Source organism: Giraffa tippelskirchi, chromosome 10 (assembly GCF_054371585.1).
Source record: "Giraffa tippelskirchi isolate mGirTip1 chromosome 10, T2T-mGirTip1v1.2.pri, whole genome shotgun sequence".
Classification (NCBI taxonomy): Eukaryota; Metazoa; Chordata; class Mammalia; order Artiodactyla; family Giraffidae; genus Giraffa; species Giraffa tippelskirchi.
In genome coordinates, this window is record NC_137284.1 from 107,045,362 (window position 1) to 107,058,935 (window position 13,574).

The 13,574-nt window shown below is 42.6% G+C and overlaps 1 long non-coding RNA gene across 1 annotated transcript in view; it reads right to left on the reverse strand.

Moving 5' to 3' along the window:
• LOC145523620 (uncharacterized) overlaps positions 1-10,137 on the reverse strand; it is a 169,983-nt gene extending 159,846 nt beyond the window's left edge. The window contains exons 1-3 of the long non-coding RNA XR_014066784.1: positions 10,057-10,137; positions 5,556-5,776; positions 1,501-1,624 (exon numbers count right to left, since the gene is read on the reverse strand). This is a non-coding gene — a long non-coding RNA (uncharacterized LOC145523620). The remainder of the gene's footprint in view (positions 1-1,500; positions 1,625-5,555; positions 5,777-10,056) is intronic.
• Between the last annotated feature and the right edge of the window lie 3,437 nt (positions 10,138-13,574).

The following is a 13,574-nucleotide window of genomic DNA, read 5'->3' on the forward strand; positions in this document are numbered from 1 at the left end:
TCTTTTGCTGTTTCTCCTGATTAGTTTTCTTGTTAAGAGAAAAGCAAGCTAATGAAAAGTTGGGAGTGGCTTTATAAAGAACACGTTTTACCTCACATAGTCTGCTGTGACAGTAGCAGAGATCGGGATGCCGGCTTCTGCGGGAGCCCCGGAGGCACCGTCTTTCAGCAGCTGCCAGATGGCCACCCTGCCTCTCTGGTCCTCTCACCTGGTGCCGACACCCACCAGCCCGGACGCTGCAGCCCTGCAGCCCTCTGGGCACGGAGGACCCACGCACCCAGGAAGGCCATATCTCGCCTGTCTGCTGTCTCCCACAGAAAAAAAAAAAAAAACAACCAAATTCCTCTCTTTTTGGGTATACAGAGAGTGACATTTCCCTTTCACAGACATTTCCTGACTTACACCCACCATCAGGAGGACTTGGCAGCAATATTGTTATTAAACTGGAAATGCTTCAGGATGCCTTTTAAAAAGGCATGTTTCAAAAAAAAAAATGATAAAATGCAACAAGCATTCCCACTGCATGAAAAAGAAATACATTTATGACCTTTATGTTCAGGACAATGACTTTTTGTGAAGTAAAAGGACACCTCTGTAACCCCATCCAGGTCAAGATCTAAAACACTGCCAGCACCCAGGAGTCCTCCCCCAGTGTCCCACCCAGATTTCCTCTACTGCTGCTGTAGCCACCTTGCAGCCTCATCTCCCAACTCATGAGTCCACCATGATATTTGACCACCCAGGACCAGCCACCAGATCCATCCACTTTCCCTTTCAAAGACATCTGTGAACAGGCTTCTGGCCTTTGCTTTCCAGTCCTGACTAGAATGTCTCAGGGAGGGGACAGACAATGCAAATTGCACAATGGGGGCAGAGAAAACCCACCCAGTACGAAAAGCCAGAGACTGAAATGGAAATGCTTTTTCCCATGGTTGTCCTGCTCTGCTGGGGGGCTGGTCTTGGCATCCATTCAAGCACTGGGTTGGCTTGTGATTCTGATCAGAATGCAAACATTTCCACACCCCTAAAATTGCATTTTCTGTCTCATGAAACAAAGCAGGAAGGGGTGGATTTGCATCAGTTAAAAATTACATACTCAATGAGTATTCCATAATTGCCACCCAAAAACGGAAAAAAAATCGATCAAAGATGGTCATGTGCTCGTCTTAAAAAAGCATGTGTCCCTCAGCTTTTACTGCCTCTTTTGGGACTGCTCCATGATCTTTTCAAGCTTCTCTTGCTTTGGAGGTCTGACAAGGCCTGAGCTGTAAGCCCTGAAGGCTATGGGGCAGGGTGAGGCAGGCAGGGCTCAGCTTGCCTGGTCTGTGGGCCCACCTGAGGGAAAGGTCATTCTCCTCAGAGGGACTGTCTGGTGGCTCATATCACAGGCGTGTGAACTGACACTAGTGACCTTTGTTAGCAGTGTTTGTTTTTGAAGTCTCTGGGGCCAAGAGGAGGGTTGGATAGGAAGATTTGTTTTCTCCTGCAAGTAGGAATTACCTGAGCAATGATTCTTTTCCCTGAAGCACTGAGAAGATTTCCCGTGTTCACAGTTCTACCACTGAGGGTGGCATCTGGCTGGGGTGAGGCAAAGGCTTTTATACCTGCTGCTTTGAATCCCCTTCTTGCTTTTATAAAAAAACAAACAAACAGAAATCTCAATTAAATAGAGTTGGGAGACTAGCACGGGAGCTCTGACACCCTGCCTCATAGCTGAACTCAACAGAAAGAAGAAATATTCCTCATTCCAGGCAAGGCCTCAGCCAATGAAAAGCCATGGACTCGCTGCTTAATGTGGCCCTCCCAACCTTTCTTTCCCCCTCTATAAAAGAGTTCTTCTTTCCTTGCTGGGTAAGGATTTGGATGGTTGCTGCTGCTGCTGCTAAGTCGCTTCAGTCGTGTCCGATTCCGTGTGACCCCATAGACGGCAGCCTACCAGGCTCCTCCGTCCATGGGATTTTCCTGGCAAGAGTACTGGAGTGGGGTGCCATTGCCTGCTCCATTGGATGGTTGTAAACCCCCAACTGCAATTCTCTGATGATCTCGAATAAACCCATCTTTGGTGGAGAAATATCTGGGCTATAAAATGTTTAATAAATGTAGGCTCTTAATCAGCATCTTGACTGTGTGGATCAAAACAAACTGGAAAATTCTTAAAGAGATGGGAATACCAGACTACCTTACCTGCCTCCTGAGCAATCTGTATGCAGGTCAAGAAGCAACAGTTAGAACCAGACAGGGAACAACAAACTGGTTCCAAATCGGGAAAGGAGTACGTCAAGGCTGTATATTGTCACCTTGCTTATTTAACTTACATGCTGAGCACATGGTGCAAAATGCTTGGCTGGATGAAGCACAAGTCGGAATCAAGATTGTAGGGAGAAATATCAATAATCTCAGATATGCCCATGACACCACCCTTATGGCAGAAAGTGAAGAGGAACTAAAGAGCCTCTTGATGAAAGTAAAAGAGGATAGTGAAAAAGTTAGCTTAAAACTCAACATTCAAAAAACTAAGATCATGGCATCTGGTCCCTTCACTTCATGGAAAATAGATGGGGAAATAATGGAAACAGTGACAGACTTTATTTTCTAGGGCTCCAAAATCACTGCAGATGGTGACTGCAGCCATGAAATTAAAAGACACTTGCTTCTTGGAAGAAAAGCTGTAATCAACCTAGACAGCATATTAAAAAGCAGAGACATCACTTTGCCAACAAAGGTCCATCTAGTCAAAGCTATGGTTTTTCCAGTAGTCATGTATGGATGTGAGAGTTGGACCATAAGGAAAGCTGAGCGCCGAAGAATTGATGCTTTTGAACTGTGGTGTTGGAGAAGATTCTTGAGAGTCCCTTGGAATGCAAGGAGATCAAATCAGTCAATCCTAAAGGCAATCAGTCCTGAATATTCATTGGAAGGACTGATGCTGAAGCTGAAGCTCCAACACTTTGGCCACCTGATGTGAAGAACTGACTCATTGGAAAAGACCCTGATGTTGGGGAAGATTGAAGGCAGGAGGAGAAGGGGATGACAGAGGATGAAATGGTTGGATGACATCACTGACTTGATGGACATTAGTTTGAGCAAGCTCTGGGATTTGGTGATGGGCAAGGAAACCTGGTGTGCTGCAGTCCATGGGGTCACAAAGAGTCGGACATGACTGAACTGAATCAGCATCTTATTTAATTTCATCATTGACCAGAAGCAGGGACATTACTCTTGTTCTCTGCTCTTACTCTTAGATTTTGCAGAGCATCTGGTGCTCAGGAAATATATATTGAATGAGTGAAAGGTTTTTTGGGGGTGGTGGGGATATGTTTACTCTTTGGGAGAGAATGAGAAGGTTTATTGTAATACCTTTTCTCTGAACAAATTGAACTGCCACTGACTACCCCACCCATTCTTATTCAGCCAAGATATTTGTCTTAAGAATCCAGGGATCTGCCATGTTCTTCTGTATCTTCCTATTCTCAGACCTACCCTAGGAACTATGATGTTCTGAAGTTGGAGGATGGAAGGGGTGCAGAGGGAACTGTGACTTTGATGACAGGTGAATGCAGTTTGAGACCCAGCTCTGCTCCTCACTAGCTGAGACCATAGTAATGTGACTTGACACCCAGAGCCTCGATTTTACATCTTTTTTAAAAAATAATAATTTTATTTATTTTTGGCTGTGCTGGGTCTTTGTTGTTGCATGGACTTTTCTCCAGTTGCGTGGACTTTTTTCCAGTTATGGAGAGTGGGGGCTACCCTCTAGTTGCAATGCATGGGCTTCTCTTGCTGCAGGGCATGGGTTCTAGGTGCTTGGGCTTCAGTAGTTGCAGCACATGGGCTCAGTAGTTGTGGTTCCTGGGCTCTAGAGCATAGGCCCAACAGTTGTGGTGCATGGGTTTAGTTGCTCTCTGGCATGTGGGATCTTCCTGGATCAGGAATGAAACCTGTGTCTTCTGCATTGACAGGTGGATTCTTGACCACTGAGCCATCAGGGAAGTGCCACGATTTTCCATCTTAAAATGAAGTCAAGCTTTATCTTGGTCTTATAAAGCTTCAAAATCCAATCTGTGTGGGTATTCAATAGATGCCATTGCCTTCCCTGCATAGACGGTTAAATCAAAGCCTAGAATACTAAAGTGAAAGTTGCTCAGTCTATGGACTCTTTGTGACCCCATAGACTATAGAGTCCATGGAATTCTCCAGGCCAGAGTACTAGAGTGGGTAGCCTTTCCCTTCTCCAGGGGATCTTCCTAACCCAGGGATCAAACCCAGGCCTCCCACATTGCAGGCAGATTCTTTACCAGCTGAGCCACAAGAGAGGCCCAAGAATAGTGGAGTGGGTATCCTATCCCTTCTCCAGGGGATCGTCCTGACCCAGGAATAGAAACACAGTCTAAAAACCATTAGTATAAGGGCTGAAACGCCAGGGACATGTGCATCCAGAAAGCCAAAAGGAGAATAACAAAGTAAAAATAGGGTATCTTAAATCTTCAGGATGCAAACTTCTAAACCGACATCCAAGAGGACAGAATTCAGCAAATGCTTTGTAAAAGAAAACACAGGTTTATGATATGGAGAGCTGGCAGAATTGACTGGAAATAAATTCATCTTCAAACAATCCACTTATTTAGGAAGTAAATGAGGGCCATCCTATGAAATGAATTGACAGTAAGATATTGTAGTTATTCATTCTGTTTCTAGCATTTGACAGCGAGCTTGGGGATTCCAGGGCAGAGGAAACCATTTCTGCTTAATGACCCTGGCTGCAGTGAAGATGAAATAGATGTGGCTTCTTCCCTCCATCCCTCATCCTGGCCTTATCAGAATCACAGCTTCTTGAGGTCAGAGATACCAAAGGTAGCTTTTCTTCAAGAAACTTGAAAGCTGATAGGACACGTGTCTTCTCTGACCTTAATTGGTTGCCATGTGTGAGGAATACCTAGTGTGATGGGATTAGCCCACCCAAGTAATATCACCTGGGCCACATACTAGAGTCACCTGGAGAGACTGCCTGAGTTCTACCTCTTCTCAGAGCCTCCTCTGAGGGAGGCTGTGTCTCTATTTTTCCTTTTTGACCTCGCTATACAGCATGCATGTGGGATCTCAGACTAGGGAACCAATCCATGTGCCCTGAAGTGGAAACGACAAGTCTGAACCACTGGACCACCAGGGAAGTCTCAAATGTTTGCAGTTTGATTTGTCATTTACCCAAGATTTGCATGGAGAAGAAATAAGGAGACCACAAGCCATAGGATGGGGACCACCATCCCTAGTTTTTTAAAATCATGGTAAAATTCATGTAATATAAAATAACCATTTAAAAGTATACAATTCAGTGGCTTGTAGCATATTCACAATGTTGCAAAACTGTCACCAATAGACAGTTCCAAAACTTTTTCATCACCTTAAAGAGAAACTCCATATCCATTAAGCAGTCACTCTCTAGTCAACAATCCACCCAGTCCCTGGGGCAGTCAACAATATTTCTGTCCCTGGATCTACCTCTTCTGTTCTATTTCATATTAATATGTGACTTTTTGTGTCTTGCATCTTTCACTTACCATAATATTTTCCAGGTTTATCCATGTTGTAGCTTGTATCTGGACCTCGCTTCTTTTTGTGGCTGAATGGTATTCCGTTGTATGCCCATATCACATTTTGTTCATTCATTCATTAGTTGGGCATCTGGATTGTTTCCTTTTGATCGTTTTGAGTAGTACTATGAAATTTTCTGTGCAAGTTTTTGTTTGAACATCTGTTCTCAATTTTTTTGGATGTATACCTAGAAGTGAAATTGCAGAGTAACTTTATATTAAACTGTTTGAGAAACTGCCAAACTGTTTTTCATATTAGCTGCATGCTTTTTCACTCCTACCGGCAGAGTATAGGGTTTCCAATTTCTCCACATTCGTCCCAACCCTTTTTATTGTCTGATATATTTGATTATGGCCATTGTAGCAGATGTGAAGTGGGATCTAATTGTGGTTTTTGCTTGCATTTCCCTAACACTAATGACACTGAGCACACCTCTCAGTTCTTAACAGTCAACCTCATGGGTTTTCCTCCTTCCAGGAACTAGTTTGGGACCCACAGGGAAGGGAGGGAAACAGACATTAAACATTCTGTTTGCAAAGGAATTTAAATACATTTTTAAAAGAACACTGTAAGCCACAATAAAGATGGCAAAGTAGATATCTGAAAAGAGATACATGTTCAAAAAGAAAATGACTCACAGTACTGACTTAGAAGGACTATAAGAAAAACAAAATTGAGGATCTCCTTTGAGTTGAGACTTGTGACTTTTAAAATGTCCAACACAAATTCCATTGGCCCAGGACTTGTTGACCCCCTGCAGAATCTCCTGGAGACCTCTGGAAATCCTTTAGAGGTGACAAGCCACTTTACAGGCTCAAAATCAGACACTGCTTTGGCAGGTGAGGCAAGGCTTTCAAGTTACTAGTGTTGAACCCAATACAAGAAGTTGCCTGAGAGCACTGTTTATAATAGCCACGACATGGAAGCAACCTAGATGTCCATCAGCAGACAACTGGATAAGAAAGCTGTGGTACATATACACAATGGAATATTACTCAGCCATTAAAAAGAATACATTTGAATCCATTCTAATGAGGTGGATGAAACTGGAGCCTATTATACAGAGTGAAGTAAGCCAGAAAGAAAAACACCAATACAGTATACTAATGCATATATATGGAATTTATAAAGATGGTAACTATAACCCTGTATGCGAGACAGCAAAAGAGACACAGATGTATAGAACAGCCTTTTGGACTCTGTAGGAGAGGGCAAGGGTGGGATGATCTGGGAGAATGGCATTGAAACATGTATATTATCATATATGAAACGAATCGCCAGTCCAGGTTCGATGCATGATACAGGGTGCTCGGGGCTGGGGCAATGGAATGACCCAGAGGGATGGGATGTGGAGGGAGGTGGGAGGGGGGTTCAGGATGGGGAACACATGTAAACCCCTGGCTGATTCATGTCAATGTATGGCAAAACCAATACAATATTGTAAAGTAATTAGCGTCCAATTAAAATAAATAAATTTATATTAAAAAAAAGAAGTTGCCTGGGGATTTCATGACTTAACCTTGCTATATTTTCAAGTCACTTCCCAGGACAGTATTAAAAATGCTGTTAAAGTGGATGTGCAAGGCTTGTCTATCAAGTCAAGCAGACATTCCTAGGAGGGTGGGATGGGCTATGTTGTCCAAGATAGTATTTCAAATCCTGTGACCTGTGTGCTGTCTAGAAGGAGGTGGTAAAACCTTTGTTAAATGCTCAGAGGCAAAAGTTCCTCACAGATATTGCACGGCAGTGGGACAAGTTGAAAGGAGAGAACATTGGAGTCCCTTTGATTAGAGGCAAGAGGCACCCACTGAAACTTTCTATCCTCTCTTCCTCCCTTTTCCTCTCCTGTTGCTTTCCACTGCCACTTTCAGAAATGTTCTGAAGAATAGATTTTTTGTGGCAAGTAAGTGTTAAAAATGAGGCAAATCTAATTGATTGTTTATAGCTTTTAAATTGGATCTTGTAAAGCAGTAGGGCAGACTCCAAGAGTAGAGGCTTTTTTGGTAGAACATAATTCAGAAACATTTGGAAAAGATCCTGAGAAAAAGCTTATTAAAATATCGTTTTTACTTTTGTGAGGAGTAATACATTCATATGGTTCCAACTTCAACAATGAAAACACTGAAATCTTCCCTCCCTATCAGTCTCTTCAGTTCCTGCTCTTCTAACCAGTTACCACTATTGTTCATGTCTGGTATAGTTTTCCAATACTGTTTTAAAAGTGCACATACAAGCCTGTTACTTCCTTTCCATTTCACAAGTGGTTGATTATTACTCTATGTTCTGCACTTTGCTTTTTTTTTTAAAAAAGCTTTTTATCTTGTACTGGGGTATAGCCCAGTAACAATGTTGTGATAGTTTCAAGTGAGTAGTGAAGGGACTTAGCCATATATATATATCATTTTCTCCCAAACTCCCTTCCCATCCAGACTGCTACACAATATTGAGCAGAGCTCCATGTGCTATACAGTAGGTCCTTGTTGGTTATCCATTTTCAATATAGCAGCGTGTACATGTCCATCCCAAACTCCCTAACCACTGTTTTCACCCATCCTTCCCCCTCGGTAGCCATAAGTTCATTCCTGTGCACTTTGCTATAATCTCTTTAGAGTTTAGATGCAGTTTCTGTCTTACTTATCCTTGTTGTTGTTAAAATATCACCTCTACCTGGACACTTTCTTGCTCTTTCCAGCTGACTTCTTGTCAGATCTGATTAGATTGTCACAACTTTTATCTAATAACATAGCTGCAGACTCACTCTCAGGAGGGGCAGAAATGTCACGGCCAGCTTCCTCTTGCTGTTTGCTGTGCTCACATCACTGTTATTATTATTATCTGCAATCTGCCATCTATTGGCAGGAATCTTTTCAAGCTACTTGTCTATATCCTGAGGGCTAGTTTAGTTAAATCTTAATCCCAATGTCATACACTGATGTAACTGTGCACCCGTGAACTGAGTGGGGCATGAGACATGGGAAGCAAGCGAGGGAGAGAGTAAAGCTCTCTGTCCTGGGAGTTCATCTGTCATCAGGAACTCTCAGGCTACATGACTGTGCCTGGTTGACCTCTGGACCCCTGAGGAGTCAGCATTAGCTTGCTTGTTAAATGTTACTAACACAACACACAACGTCTTCCTAATTTTTTGATGAAAAATAAACATAAATAAAATCTTTAATATTTTCTCCCACATCATCCTCACAGATCATCTTACCACACCCTGGCATGCCTCCTCCTCTACCTTGGAGACCACAGCTTGAGACAAAAAAGTCTGATTTCTCTGGCTGTAATCATATGTGTGTGTGTGTGCATGAGTGTGCACACGTGTGTACATACATACTTGCAACCTAAAAATAACAGTATTGGTACATATTAATTAAAGAAAAAAGCAGAAAATATAAAATCAGTCCTGAATCCATAATCTAGTGATAACCACACTTTATTTTTTGGTTTATATTTTCCTAGACTTTATCTTAAAGATATGTGCATGGTTTTTTTCTTATAAAAATGGGGTCATACAGAACACACTGCTTGTTCCTAATCTTACAGTACATCCCTCTCTGTTTCTTCAGGATGAACCCCTTCAAGTGAAATTGCTAAGCAAAGGGCAGGCACTTTGTGAAGATGTGTGATGCATATTTCCAGTTGCTCTATAGAGAAGTTGTACCACTATACACCAGCAAAAAATGGGAGGGCCTTTCCTTGTGAATCCTCACTAATACTGTCACCTTAAGAAAACCTCAAAACAGATCCAAACACTGTAAATATAATGGTCCAGCGTATTTCATTTAATTGAAGTTCTATAGAACTTCAGCAATCTTTTCATGGGTTTATGGCCATTTCATGCTTATCCTTTTGTGGATTGTCTTTTCATGTTATTTGCTTATTTTTCCATTGGAATGTTCTTCTTTCTTTGATTAATTTGAAGAGATCAATTTGATTATCAATTAATATGAATTAATCAGTTATTTTTGTTCCCTGGTTAACTTAGGCTGTGTGGCATGGGTTATGTCCTTTCCTTTCATTTTGATTGGTTGGACCAGTCCAAGAGGGTGGAGAATAGAGCTGACCTGTGCTTCTTTGGCCAGGCTGGTTGTATCTGGCTTGTTCTCAGGGTTCCTGAGATAAATCATGATATACCAAAATGAAAGTTGCATAGGGGTGGTAGGAATCAGGAACTGGAAAATGTAAAATGTTAAGAAATTTTTGATAGAAAACCAGTTTCTCAATAGAAAACTCCTTTCACCAAAACCTTAATGTTCAAGATTTTTAAAAGGCTAATTTATTAAATGTTATTACTTCCTTGTAATAGACACTATAATTAGAGCTGTAATTTTGTGCCATATGTCAACACAGCTTTGGAGTCACGTAGACTTCAGTTGGTGTGACTTGGGACAGATAGGTCTAGGTTGGAGTCCACATTCCAGTGGTTGGAGCCACTTCCCAGCTGTGTGACCTGAAATAAGTTACCTTCTCTCTCCAATACTCCATTTCTTCCTCTGGAAAGTAGAGGTTGATCATCATAGCTAACTCACAGCAGTACTGCAGCAACTGAATGAGAAAATGAACACTAAATATTTTATAAAAGGCCATGCACATAGTGAACACTCAATTACCATTTCTATTATCTATTATCATTCAGTTCAGTTCAGTTCAATCACTCAGTCATGTCTGACTCTTTGAGACCCCATGAACTGCAGCATGCCAGGCCTCCCTGTCCATCACCAACTCCCGGAGTTTACCAAAACTCATGTCCATTGAGTTGGTGATGCCATCTAACCATCTCATCCTCTGTCATCCCCTTCTGCTCCTGCCTTCAATCTTCCCCAACATCAGGGTCTTTTCAAATGAGTCAGCTCTTCACATCAGGTGGCCAAAATATTGGAGTTTCAGCTTCAACATCAGTCCTTCCAATGAACACTCAGGTCTGATCTCCTTTAGGATGGACTGGTTGGATCTCCTTGCAGTCCAAGGGACTCTCAAGAGTCTTCTCCAACACCACAGTTCAAAAGCATCAACTCTTCTGAGCTCAGCTTTCTTTATAGTTCAACTCTCACATCCATACATGACTATCGGAAAAACCATAGCCTTGACTAGACGGACCTTTGTTGACAAAGTTATGTCTCTGCTTTTTAATATGCTGTCTAGGTTGGTCATAACTTTCCTTCCAAGGAGTAACCGTCTTTTAATTTCATGGCTGCAATCACCATCTGCAGTGATTTTTGGAGCCCCCCAAAATAAAGTCAGCCACTGTTTCCCCATCTATTTGCCATGAAGTAGCAGGACCGGATGCCATGATCTAGTTTTCTGAATGTTGAGCTTTAAGCCAACTTTTTCACTCTCCTCTTTCACTTTCATCAAGAGGCTCTTTAGTTCTTCTTCACTTTCTGCCAAAAGGGTGGTGTCATCTGCATATCTGAGGTTATTGATATTTCTCCTGGCAATCTTGATTCCAGCTTGTGCTTCATCCAGCCCAGCGTTTCTCATGATGTACTCTGCATATAAGTTAAATAAGCAGGGTGACAATATACACCCTTGACATACTCCTTTTCCTATTTGGAACCAGTCTGTTGTTCCATGTCCAGTTCTAACTGTTGCTTCCTGACCTGCATACAGGTTTCTCAAGAGACAGGTCAGGTGGTCTGGTATTCCCATCTCTTTCAGAATTTTCCACAATTTATTGTGATCCACACAGTCAAAGTCTTTGGCATAGTCAATAAAGCAGAAATAGATGTTTTTCTGGAACTCTCTTGCTTTTTTGATGATCCAGTGGATGTTGGCAATTTGATCTCTGGTTCCCCTGCCTTTTCTAAATCCAGCTTGAACATCTGGAAGTTCATGGTTCACGTATTGCTGAAGCCTGACTTGGAGAATTTTGAGCATTACTTTACTAGTGTGTGAGATGAGTGCAATTGTGTGGTAGTTAGAGCATTCTTTGGCTTTGCCTTTCTTTGGGATTGGAATGAAAACTGACCTTTTCCAGTCCTGTGGCCACTGCTGAGTTTTCCAAATTTGCTGACATATTGAGTGCAGCACTTTCACAGCATTATATTTTAAGATTTGAAATAGCTCAACTGGAATTCCATCACCTCCACTAGCTTTGTTCGTAGTGTTACTTCCAAGGCCCACTTGATTTCACATTTCAGGATGTCTGGCTCTAGGTGAGTGATCACACCATTGTGATTATCTGGGTCGTGAAGATCTTTTTTGTATAGTTCTTCTGTGTATTCTTGCCATCTCTTCTTAATATCTTTTGCTTCTGTTAGGTCCCTACCATTTCTGTCCTTTATTGAGCCCATCTTTGCATGAAATGTTCTCTTGGTATCTCTAATTTTCTTGAAGACATCTCTAGTCTTTCCTATTCTATTGTTTTCCTCTATTTCTTTGCACTGATTGCTGAGGAAGGTTTTCTTATCTCTCCTTGCTATTCTTTGGAACTCGGCATTCAAATGGGTATACCTTTCCTTTTCTCCTTTGCTTTTCGCTTCTTTTCTTTTCACAGCTATTTGTAAGGCCTCCTCAGACAGCTATTTTGCTTTTTTGCATTTCTGTTTCTTGGGGATGGTCTTGATCCCTGTCTCCTGTACAATGTCACAAACCTCTGTCCATGGTTCATCAGACACTCTGTCTATCAGATCTAGTCCCTTAAATCTATTTCTCACTTCCACTGTATAATCATAAGGGATTTGATTTAGTAATTATCATTACTATATTTTATTATTATTACTATTATCAGCCTGAGATTTGTTGCAAAAACTACCTCCTGAGCTCCAGACAATTAATTCATAAACCCTCTTTGGGAATACAGTCCATTTGTTGGTTGAACTCCTCAGTGAAAACAGGTGACTACAAACTCTGGTAAAATGGCCAATAAAATACTGCCAACACTAGGTGGGGCCAGTGCCTAGCGGATCTGTGCTTGAACTCAAGCATCACACAAATGCCAGGGGCTGAATCTGTACTGCAAAGGTGCAGCTGTTACTGGGAAAACACTGATGAAGATAGGAGCAGTGGTCTTAGCCTACTGTCTACCTTGACATGCCTGCACACATCCCTTGCACACTCCCCTAGCCCACACCCCTTCAACCCCCCATTTCTCACACACTCTTCATATGCCCCCAGACACCCTATAGCCCCATGCCCGCACACCTCAAAGTCTTTTATATGACTCCCTCTCCCCAAACTCTCCTTCCTCTCATGGCCCCACATGCCCCTTTATGCCCTTGGCACACTTCTGACAACATTCTCACCCCACTCCTCCCATGCCCTTCTTGAGAAGCGGAGCTCATGTCCTGCTGCCCTGTCACTGAAGTGTTAGCCTGGGCAATCCTGAAAACAGGCCCTCTAAACCCAGACCTCTTGATTTTTCAGGTTTTTTAATTGTGGCTGTGGGTTTCTCCTGTTTTCCCATGTGGCTCAGCTCCCCAGAAAGTGGGTGGCCCAAGGGCATACCCTGGGCTTCTGGATGTGTTAGTCATTCAGTCATGTCTGACTCTTTGTGACCCCATGGACTATAATCTGCCAGGCTCCTCTGTCCCTGGAATTTCCCAGGCAAGAATACTGGAGTGAATTGCCATTCCCTACTCCAGAGGATGTTCCCGACTCAGGGATCAAACCCGAGACTCCTGCATGCAGGAACATTCCTTACCGTCTGAGCCACCAAGACCTAGCACCCTTTACCTCTGTGACTGTGACCTTGAGCAGGCTTCATGATCTCCAGGTTCTTTGTCAGCCCTAAAAGTCTAATGGTGGAAGGAATAACTGCCCCACACTGCATGAGGGGACTGGGATTGGCTCAGCCCAGCCCAGCCTCCCTGCTAGGAAATAAGATAACTCAAGCTCCCTCTGTGCTCTAAGCCTCCCAAGGAGGAGTAAGGAGAACGTCCATCACTAGAGTACTGGCTTCTCAGCTTGCCAGCCCCAAACTCATTGGAGAATACTGATTAGATGGTGCACATCAGAGTTCTCTAGAAAGATTTTAAAAAATG